We start from the raw sequence: 11,843 nt of genomic DNA, 5'->3' as shown, positions 1-11,843 counted from the left end.
CACTGCTCTCTAGAATAGCAGGTACCTACTGTCAGTGTTTTCCAAACTGTTGGAATTAATGTTAGTGGAAAGTTCTGAGAATGGGAAAATTACAGTCAAACATTAACAAATGTACCTTTATTAAGGACTAATTTTCCTGATGTACAAGTACGATCATTTTTTTAATATCTGTTCTTTTGGTTGCAGTTCTTTTCTATTGTGAGGAGTTCTGGGGAGAGCATGGACTAGGCTAAGCTTTTAGCTGGTGTAGGAGGCAATGATTACTTTGGTGTAGATCTACCTATTAAAAGAAGACATAACCAGCTCTTTGGAAGCCTGTAAGTAAACTGCATGTATGTGGAAACTTGCTGTTCATCCGTTCTCAGGTGACAAAATATTTTGCTCTAGTGCAACTGATGCTATTCACTCACTTTACTGGATTTATATACAGTGCCTAATAACATATCCATTCACGTTGAAGGTGTTCTGAATTTAAAGTGTGGTGATACTTATTTTATGCTATTATTGTGTATTTGTGCTATTATTAATGTATTTTATGTATCTTTAAAGCTCCAAACTTAGTAAGACAAATCTAAGTTTCTGTTTTCCAGGCTTGGTGGTATGGCAGTACGTTTTAGGCATTTTAATGTTACTGTAACAACATAAAGAACCAAGTTCAGAGTTTTTGAAGACCTATAAGGTGAGCTTAAATAGCTGCTTAAGGCAGTAGAAACTTCAGTATATCCTCTTCTGCTTGCTCTTCAGCATACTTGATATTGAAACCAGTTTCTGGACAGTCCTGAGATGAACATGCATTGTCTCTGTTGTGTTTCCACATGTGACGATGCTGGCGCTTGAGCTACGTGCAATTGGATGGATGCTGTCTCATCTGTCCTTTCTTCCTGTACTGTGGCAAAACCTGAGAAGTCAGATAACGGTTGTAATTTGTTTGTTACAGCACGCTACAAAGTCAACTGAGGGCAGTATTCTGGTGTGTCAAGTGTTGCAGAGTAACACAGAAGTCCTGCCCTGATGTGCTTAACATTTAAATACGTGGATAGGCGGAAGCTTGGGATGTAATTTACAGTCAGAAATTATGTGTTAGTTTCCCCTTTTTTTTTTTCTTCTTTTAATGGATTGATGTCGATGGAATAGGCAGTTGCTGTTGCAGATGAACCGAAGACTGTGAGTGATATGACTTCATCTGTTAGTCCTTAATAATCATTATAGCTCACTTTTCCCTTTTAGGGAAGGGAAACACATCCCCAGCAGACCCACTGTTGGTGACTGCGGCATAAGCCAAGCCCCACCAGTTTCTAAAACCAGCTTGTTAGCACCAAGAGTTTGTCTTGCTCTGTTCCAGCTTTTCATCAGTATGGAGAGAAGGGAGACGTACAGGGGAAAGAACTGAAGTTGCAAGGAATGAGTCGAGTGACTTAGACAGTGTAAATGCTTTCAGCACTTTTATTGCTCTCTTTCCACTTCTGCTGCTTTACCGTTCTCTTCCTGAAAGAGAATTGCCTGCTGTAATTTAACAAACTGTGCAAAAAGGCTTTTTGAGCGTATCAAGCAACTTTTCTAACACTGTAATGTAATCTGTCTCAGTTTTGGGCCTTATTTAAAGGCAGAATGTTTTAGACACACAAGTGTGGCCAGCACCCTTTTGTATCGTTTTTTCGTTTCCTTTCTTGGCTTACAAGAGGAGAGAGCAATTAAAAAATAAATTAAATGCAGGAGCTAGCAATTCATGATTGCTGAACAAGTTGCTACTCCAATATTGCAAATAATTTAACAAGCTACATGAAATTCCTGCTAGGTTAATATGCAAGTAGCAACTGTGCTACGAAATAAAATTGTAGATTCCTTTGCCTGACAATTGGAGAAAGCAGTTGTCTGTTTTCTGCTGTTTTGTGTCTTTAGCAGGGGACAAGTGAAGAAAAGACTTAAAAAAGAAAAAAAGTGCTTTTCACAGTTGGAGCCAGTACTGGCAGCCTCACAGCTGCACTGTTGATGTATTAGCTAAATATGTCCACAAAACTTGGATTTTCGAAAGTGAATTGTCACTCTAATTATGACTTTAAATCACTTCTCTTTCTTTTTTTCCCCCCTTAAAAAAAAAGTAAGATTTTCCAGTGCTTGAAATTAACAAAGGAAAGAAGTCGAACTTGATACTTTCAAGTTCCTGTGAAGTTTAATCATCATAAAGGTTTAACTTTCTGTATTCCCCTGGACTACAAATGAAGTACTGTATTGAATTTTGAGCAAAGCTGAGATTTTTGAATATAGAGAACAAATATTTGTAAAGCTTTCAGTGAGGCCAAGTGACTTACATATTTGTTTGCATGGTCCTTCTGTTCCTTTTTTTTTTAGAGTGCCTTCTAGTACAACTCACTTCTGTCATATGGCAAAGAGAAGGTTAGAAAGTGAAATTGTACTTTGTCCTAGAACTACATTGATAGTTACACTAAGGTAACTATCAGGCAATCTAGAGAAAACATATGCTGTTTTTTTTTCCTGTTTTAACATTAAGTTGGCAACAAAGCCAGTATTCACTTCTGTCTGTGGTTGATAATCTTTTGTCTGTGTTATAAAACATGGAGTTCTGATTTAACTGCTATAATAAGTTTCTAGAGCAGGAACTGCTTCTTTGTAGTATAAATATTTTGATTCTGCAAACATGTTTCTTAGTGTATCACATGCCTTTGGCAGAAGAGCAAGCACTCTTAGAAGGAAGTATTTTTAGCTCTCATTAAAACAATTGTACTCTCTGAAGCTTGCAATGATCTGCAGTGTTAACTTTTATTCTTGGTCTTTTCCTTGCTTCTCTTAGAAACAAGTTTTTGTTGCCTTTGACTTGGCTGTTTTCTGCTGCTTAAATATGCAGCCCAAACAGCCCAGTGGATGAGCTCTAGGCAAAGGATTTTTTAAAGGGTCTGATTAATCTAGCTGCCTTTTAGAAAACATTAGCTTTGATCAAATCTGCCTCTGAATAAACAGTTTGCCTCTGGAAGCATTCCAACATTTGATGGCCCTCAGTACAGACCTTTGCCATAAAAAGTGTGGGGATACTTACGTACCCAAACTGTTGGAGTTGTATTTTTCTCCATTTACCTTTGAAGACATTATGTGATCTGCTTCTCTCAGGATTGTTAGGGTTGGCTATGAAAGGACTGAAATGGTTTCATTCTAATAAGGCATTTATTTTTCTTACTAAAATGTTGATTCTGTTCTGATATTTAGCTTTCAGAAATTCTGGAATTTCAATAAAGCCTGAAGAACTTCAAAATCCAGTAGACTTAGTCTGTTTATGGGGAGAAGATATTTTGTCTTCTGGATTCAGGTGAACAAAAATAAGACTCTGAAAATCAAACTTTACATTTCTCCAACATTGCCATAAATAAGTTTTTTACAGACACAGATCATGATCTTTTGTGTCCTTCATCATGACTTTACACAACTAAGTTAGAGCTGGGTTAAATTCAGCTGTAAGTCTTGTAGCAAGCCATTCAGTTGACCTGATGTTAAGCAATTAGGAGCAATTGCAGCCTGGAAATGCTTCAAGTTCCCCTAGAGCCAACTGTCCCAGGTAAAGATGGGTAAGAAGGAGTGAGCTTTAGTTTTCCCACTTGACCTATCCCCAAGAACTTTAAAAGGACCCCTGCTCCGAGATATTGAATACCCAGATGATCTCCTCCCATCTCCCAGACTGATATGTCTATAGTGTATGATTGCTGCTGGAACATTTCTGTTTTGGCCAGAGACAGTTCAACTTGACAAAAACTTCTTTGAGAAATCTTCCTTTAGAAACACCTGAAGTGAACTTTTTTACAGAGGGTGAGTGAACCGTAGAAGTTCTTAGTACATAGCAAAGAAACCTTATGAATAGAGGAAATAATTTTGGTACAAAACTTGTTATCAATACTTTCCTCTTCTTGGATTATATGAGTGTATTTTATAGTGTATTCCATATGACTAGAAGGTTGAGCCATGACTTATGGTGTCTAAAGCTACAGGATACTTATTAAGAGTGCAGGTACCAAGATATGACTGACTATTGCTCCTTACCCTCTGTGCTCCTTTGTCCTTTACGCTTTCTTTCAGTGGTACCTTTGGTGTATGGAGTCTTCTCTAGCAATATTCTTGCTACACCTGAAACATGAGGCCTCGTTCAAGAGCAGGATTTCATTGTACTGCACAAATCAGTTGAGGAGAACCGTGCGTTTAAGAAGCTCTGGTAAGATCCCGTCTGTCAGCCAGTGTGTTGTTTAGAAGCTCACGTCAGGCATGGTTGATCCACTAGAAGTCTGCACACCGAAAGAAGCAGTTCTTTGTCAAATTCCGTGGCTGAGTTGCGATTTAGGTTGCATTCAGAAATAGCATTGTGGTTCTAATCACAAAGCCATGATCAGTGGACATGGCCTCATTGTGATACGTACATGCATGGCACACACAGTTTCTGCTGAAGACTCAGGAGTGCAGCAGTCAGTGGAATGCAGGCTGTGCAAGTACAGTCCCAGATTTGAATTGAAAGCATTTTGTCAAAACTAGTGTGGAATAACTCATTCATGAAGCTGACCGAAGCCAGAGTCATTTTGTTTTCAAAGAGAATTGGACTGGGCTACAGTTGGCCTTGATAAATTCATCTGTTTAGGCCTGTTTGTTACTGTGTATGAAGATGGTCTATGCTTTTATTTTCCCATAATAAAAGTGTTAGTGTATGGATAAATTAAAAATTCTGTATGGATCAGTCAAACCAACATTTAAAAGCTGGACTGAAAAGAAAGGCAAATTTCAGTAATCCTTAGTGTCAACATCAGGAGAAATAAGACATAGTCTAGGAGCACTCTTAAATTTTTTGCGTCAGCTCCTTTTTTGTTTCAGATAACAAACCAGTGGCATCTGACCTTCTTTCAGGATAAAGCCAGTTCGTTATGTTTGTGCTTGAAGACTCATTTTTTTTCTCCAGAGTTTTGGCCAACTCTCCATGGACTCAAAGATGACCACATTTTTTGAAGCATTTTCCTAGAAGGACAGCTATTTATCTCCTTGCTGGAAAAAAAAAACAAACAAACAAAGAAACAACCCAACAAAAACACCCCAAAACCTAATAACAAAACAAAAAGCACACAGATGATGTAGGTCTTTGCAGTTTCTTCGTGGACTTTGTTGACAATAGCTTGTGGCTTCATGAAGTGGGGCACGCCTTTGCCTCTGGTGTATCGACATCCTCCACAGAAAAGTAGTTAAGGACCTCTGCCTTTCAAAGAAATTCCATATATTGTGGCTAAAAATAAGTATATGGAACAGTCTGCACTGATGATGAATGGGATATGCTGATAACTGGTTTTGATAGGATTTTCTCAACGTTAAACTGAATTTAGCATAAGTGACCTATTTTATGTCTGTTATTACTAAATCCCATATTTTCCTAGTTTTCTCAGAGAGAAGATAATTCCTGTTCCATTTGTATAATTTCAAAATTAATCTTTTCATTAGGATAGACATTAGTCAATCTTGAACTCTTAGTTTCCTTGGGCCAAATGAATATTATGAATAGCCAGAAGGTTTCTGAAGTAGTGAAAAGTGTGCCTATATTACAGATTCAAGTGCATTTGCAAATTTGTATTTTTACCCGAGTAGTCTTTGTAAAGTACTTACCACAATATGCAGATGCTCATAGATTAGTTCTGTAGTAATTTGTGTTGTGGTTATTTCCATCGCACTTCAATGCCTGGTTTGTCAGAAATGATCCCAAAATAGAGCCCAGCATCATCTTATTCACTCCTGATTTGTATTTATCCTGTAAATCTGTGGTCGTGCAATATTATGATGACAAATGTGAGGACAAGCTGTTGCAAATAACTTTAAATCTTCCTATTAATTAAGTGCAGCAAATGTCTTTTCTCAGGCAAAACAAATTCCCCAAAGGCTATGTTCTCATTTTATGAACAAGTCTTAGAAATAGAAGAGTAATTATTATATTTATGAGACAGGCATTTGAATTTCTGAATTACATCTGAAAGAAAAGATAGTTGAAAGATGTTGGCAAACTGAATGGAATTCAAATGCCAATAACAGCAATAAGAGACATCTCTGTTTCATGAGGGAAGAATAAAAAAAGAGATTGCCATTTTTAGCCAAAATAGTAGCTGTGGATGTAAAGTTTAAAAAATAGACTGAATGTCTCTGCAATGTCTTGCTATGAGAGTTCTCACTGGGATTGAGGTAGGATGCTGTCTTAAACACTTTCAGGTTGCAATGCCGCAAAGCATGCGCACATCACCAGCGAGGGACTGTAGACAGAAGCAGCACTTCTTCATATCATAAAGATTATGTAAAAACTCGGTGAAGGATTCTTTCTCTCAGCATTTTTCTATTGAACACTTCTAATTCCATAATGAAAAATGTTACAAAGGGAAAAACCCATGTATTTCATTTTCTGTAGCATCTTTAGTTTAGTGATCTTGTTTATTTCTTTCCTCTGAGCAAAAACTATACTTTAAATGATATTTCTAGTGGTTAGGAAAACTTGAGTACAGAGAGATCTGATACTTCATGTTTTGTTTGTTTGTTTTTATTATTGTGATTATTTATGAGTAGACTGTTTTTGTTTCTTTACTGGACCACACTTTGGAAAACAGTGAATTGTATGGAAAACTGACTAGGAGAGAAGGATTTAAAATAAAGAAAAAAAGCTGGGGATTTCTTCATGAACCCAGAGTACAAAGGATAAAATTTCAGTTTAAGGAAATTTTTGAAATTGGACCAAAAGACTTTTTGCTCCCAAATTCATATTCTGGTGCAATTGACTGAATAGTTTGTAGTTTGTTTGTTAGTTTTTTTTTAAATGTATCCCAATATGATTCCAAGAAAGCTACTCTGATCCACTATGAATTTACACTCTATATGTCAAATCAAGGCAGGACTTGGGAAGTCTGGCTTGCAGAAGAGTTCTGCCTATACTCACGCAATGCCACAGGGTGGAGTATTGCTTTTTCTGTCAGACTTTTTCCCCACATCTTTCATCTAAAGAACTCAAAACTTCTGTGAACTGGTATTTGATGAGAGGAAGTCTCTGGTAAGCCTAAGATGTTTTACCTTCAGAGCATTACTTTGTGTTAGTGCTGTGCTGCTGGAGCAATTACAAAATCTCTTACGAAAAACACAAAAGGTTCTGAATGACAAAGGACACTTCTGCACTTTGTTGTACTTCTCAATTGCTGCTGTTCCACTCTTAGGCTACATTCATAATGAAGCTTTTAAATTAGTAAAGTCAGTGAGAGCCTGACTCCTTCGCTTCCTCCTTTGTGACATAGCAGGGTACTTCTCTATTACAGTCAAATGTAAAGAAAACTTGTTTATTCAGGTGGAAAATGAACTACTATAAAAATTAATTTTTAAATCTAAATAACATATTAGCAGGATGAAGTATAACACAGCCACAACAGAGAGGGCTAGTGGGCTAATTGAAACAGGGCTGGAAGAGACAAGCAGAATTTGTATGCGTTCTGTATTTTAGCATCAAAACCTTCGTATCTACCCTAGCTGCTGTGACCATGTTAGTTTACTTTGTTTTCAAGTTTTCACATATCTCAAAGTGCAGTTAACGTGTGTATTTATCCAGTTTTTCATTGTTCATATTTCAGATTCTTTTCTTAATTTGGCTGTATAGGGAAAGAGGCTTATGCGACCATGCTGTGAATACAAGCTCATGCAAATGTGGTGGTATGTAGGCACATTTGTTTGTCCTTCCTTAGTAAATTTTAGTTCTTGGCCAGTTTGCGGACTTCTGTCTACTTAACTGAAATAATAAATTCCTATAAGTTTCATGGAAATTAATCATTGGACAGAGAAGAGAAATTATATTAGTTCCCCTGTTTGAAGGAAAACTGACCCAAGTTCAGCTTTCGTGAGCCCTAACACCTCTGTGGACTCCATGGCAGTGGGAAAAAGTTTCAAGCAGAACTTTGAGCTGTGTTAGACATGAGGAGATGGGAAGGGAGGCATCCTTAGCTCTGGTGCTAAGGAAACAGGTTTTGTCTTTACTGCACTCGAGTGGTTTTGTTTTGTTTTGTTTTTTACAACATGTAATTATTTTGTGCTTATTCACACCTGATTTTTTTTCTGGTTTTGCTGTATAATCTATTGATACTAATCTATTCTCCTTTGCTCTGGTCATTTGGGAGGAAGAGGCTAAGAAGTTCATGTTAGTCTTCAGTTCATCAAGACATTTTAGTTTTTATGTAAGGCCACTGTCAATCAGCAAAAGCTCGATATTGATCATGTCAAGTCTGAAGGGGTGATAGAACACCTGGAATTAGGATTTTAAGGAGCGAATTGGAAGTGGATGAATTTCTCTGTGTACTGCCAACCTGCAGAGGCTGCTGTGCTGTGACAATGCCATCTGTAGACACATTGGAATTATATGTAAAAAGGGTGACATCAGATTACACATTTAGCCCTGTGCACTATACTAGTCACAATGTAAAACACAGAAACTGTCCTGGCAGCTGAGACCATAACCCACCTGACTGCACTGAACAGCAGTAATGTGCTCAATTATGCTTTTCCTTGTTCTGGATAAGGGCGTCTTAAGTGCATCTCTTAGAGCTTCACAGGGAAAGTTAAAAGATGTCTTCATCCTGCTTTGCATGTAGAGTGATGTTCCCACTATACCTGAACATAAATCCCTGTATTTGACATGTAAGCAATGTAACTGTTAGAATCTTGCAGAAATGGTGGATAACAAAATCTTTATCTCTAGTAATTAATTGAATTTTGAAAGCAAACTGCCTTCTGCTTACGGAACGGTTGTGGGGATTTGTCTTGGGGTGGGATTTCAGGCTTGCATCCTTTCTGAGCATGGGGACTCAAACCAAAACACCAATAAGAATCTACCATGCATATGGATATTAGCAATAGAAAATGCAACTATGCTGGTGGTATGTCTGTACTCTGGAGTGGATGTGTATCACTAGATCTGGCTTAGATTGCTTCAGGCTTAGTCACAAAAAGTATCCTTTGATTTAGTTTGGGAACTGCATGATTTTTAAGGTTTCCTAGAGAGTGGAATTAAAGGGATTGTCTAAAATCTCAAATATAAAAAGAGTAATTCATAACTTTAGAGGCAGTGTTGAATAAATCTGCTATGAAACACAGCTAATGGGAAATAAGGGAACTGTGCGCTAAACTATGGAAGATGTTCACATCTGCTTTCTAGTGGGATGGGATATTAAAGGATAGGACCCTATCAAGAGAAACAGTCTATGTGGGACCAGTGTTCGTGCAACTCTACTTATTAAAACTCTGGAAAATAGAAGCTTTTCTTTGACAGATACCATTTGTGCTTGAAGATTTTCATTCTGTTATTCTTACTAAAAAGTACCTTTCACCACTAAGCTGTTTCATCTGCTTATTCTTGAAACACCAATATATTTTCAAAAAAAAAATCTTTAAAAATGTCTTTCTGTAAATGGTCTTTAGTGCTAGCAAATTGGCAGTGTTTGTTTATTTTCAGGTACAAAAGTTAATCCAAACCACTTATTTTTCCCTTGTTGGCAGATTGGCGTTTGGAAAAGCTTTGCACACAAATTAAAAGGAGAGTATTATCCTCACTATTTCAATATAAAATTAGTAAAATGTTTGTGAGATCAGTGCTAAAATATTATTTGAGTGACAAATAAAGTAAATTCTTCGTTTTGTGTGTCTATGCAACTTGTGTAGTATGATTCATGGTACTATGCACCAAGGCCAAGATGGGGAGAAGCAGAATGTCTCCTGAAGGCCTGAAGCTAAGACAGGAAGTTATGGTTAGCAGGTTACAGGAGAGTAAAACTTTGACCTCAATCTTCTCTTTAAAATAACATAACATATCAATCTTACCAGTTTCAGAAGAAAAATAGATGGTGTCATCTTCATATTTTATGCTAATTTAGACAGTGTCCTACAATATTATTTTGGCAATGTGCTAGTGGTGTGTCAGCTGTCTCCAGGGGCCCTCGTCAAAAGCAAAGGAAAGTCTCCTGCTGTGCCAATACCGTAAAATAAATAACATTCTCAGAAGATTCATACAGAGCTGGAGCAGAGTGTTACTAGTTGTCATAAAACAGACAGAAAAAGGGTTGCATTCTAAAACGCAAGACTTAGGAAATGACTGATCCAAGGGAAGGATAAGTTTGTTGATCTGGAAACATTATTTGAGAAATAAATGACGAGCAAGTGTCCAACAGTTTGGAAGTTATGAAAGGACATGTGTCCAAAATGCAGATCTATAGCCGAACTTCTTCCAAGCACGTTTAATCTTGTTTGGTCTGGAAGTCTCATGAATCTGAATTATGTTTTGAACTTACAGTTATCAGTATTGGTTTTGTTTAGGCTGAATAGTAAATAGATCCTATCTGGAGAGCCGTTTTTTCCTATATTGATATTCTCACTTCTAGCTGAAGCTAGTAAGAGAAATAGTGCATTAATTACTTAAAAAAAACACCCACAACAACAACATACATAAAAAGCAAGCCCCAAGTGTACGTATTGGGGGGTGACAACTGAATTCCTGTCTAGTTTCCTTGTGAGTTAAGTTTTTCTACCCATTTCCAAACTGCAGTGAGAGTAATGAGACTCATGTCTCTCTTCATCCCTCTCCACCACCCCTCATAAATCAGAGTGCAATCAGCAATTCCATACTGCTTACTGTGTGTCTACAGATATTGTAAGTGTTGCTTAACAAGAAGTCAAACAGCTAATCATAGTCACACACGCTGTAGGTAATTTATGGCTATGCCAGAGGCTTTGCCACATGCTGCACCAGCTGGATCCTTCTGTGGAGGATCGGGGAACTGTCAGAGTGTGCTGCTGCCCCCATTCAGCCTGAACCCCAGCTTTCCTCTCCATGGGGTAGAGGTGTACACGTAAGCCTCATATCAGTTCAAAGCAGGATTGTAGCTGGATTGTGCATTATCTAAGAACAGAGTATATTCCTGATTAATTAAAATTCTGGAATAATTCAAAAAAACTCAAGAAAAGAAAAACTTAGAACTGTCTTGATTTGGGAGGAGAGCTGGCCCTTTGATATCCTTCTTCATATCTCCCTAAACACGTATGTCCCAGTAACATAAATTATATTTCATCATGTTCCAATCGTTAGCAGCTGCTCCTGAGACAGGAGTGGACTATTGGATGAGGCAAAACTAGTTTTCAAGAATTTTGAGTATTCTAAGAAAGGTTCTTACCTAGACCAGGGCAAGGGCAGGCTCTCAGGGCAAGCCAGAGGGCGGCATGCATACAAGCATCCTGGGCGCAAGGAAACCGCACCTTGGACTCTGCCCCACCTTTGTGAGTCTCATGCAGGTTTTGGTCAGTGAGTGTTAGCTTTAGGAGGATTTAACAGTGATAGCATGTTATACCTTTTTCTACTCTTATTCAGTTTTAAAATTGCTCTTTAGAACACAGTATGTTATAATTGGTTTATTGTATTAGTATAATGGCTTTCTTTTAGAACTATTTCTCAGCTTTCTATTTATTGGTTCATCTGTGCTTCAGGAATTAGCGCCATCCTCAACTCTCACTTTTGGTCCCATTCACTAGGTGCCCTTTCTGTCACTATTTTTCTCGATGTGACCCCAACAAATTAATCCAATTCCTTGCAGACTTCAAAGAATCACAGATTTCCTTTACTTTTTTAATCACGAACGCCTGGTTTCTGCAGCTGAAGCAGAAGTTACATGGGAATCCTCATCTGTATTCAATGTGCACTTGGCATAATGCCTCTGTTATTTCTTGAAAATTATTTCTCCCTTTTAAAAGCCAAGGTTGAAAGTCTAGCCTTGATCAAGTCAATAGGATTTTTGTCATAGAGTAGTGGGGCT

This window comes from Tauraco erythrolophus, chromosome 7, assembly GCF_009769465.1.
Source record: "Tauraco erythrolophus isolate bTauEry1 chromosome 7, bTauEry1.pri, whole genome shotgun sequence".
In the NCBI taxonomy this organism is placed as follows: Eukaryota; Metazoa; Chordata; class Aves; order Musophagiformes; family Musophagidae; genus Tauraco; species Tauraco erythrolophus.
Note: the sequence above shows the minus strand (reverse complement) of the source record.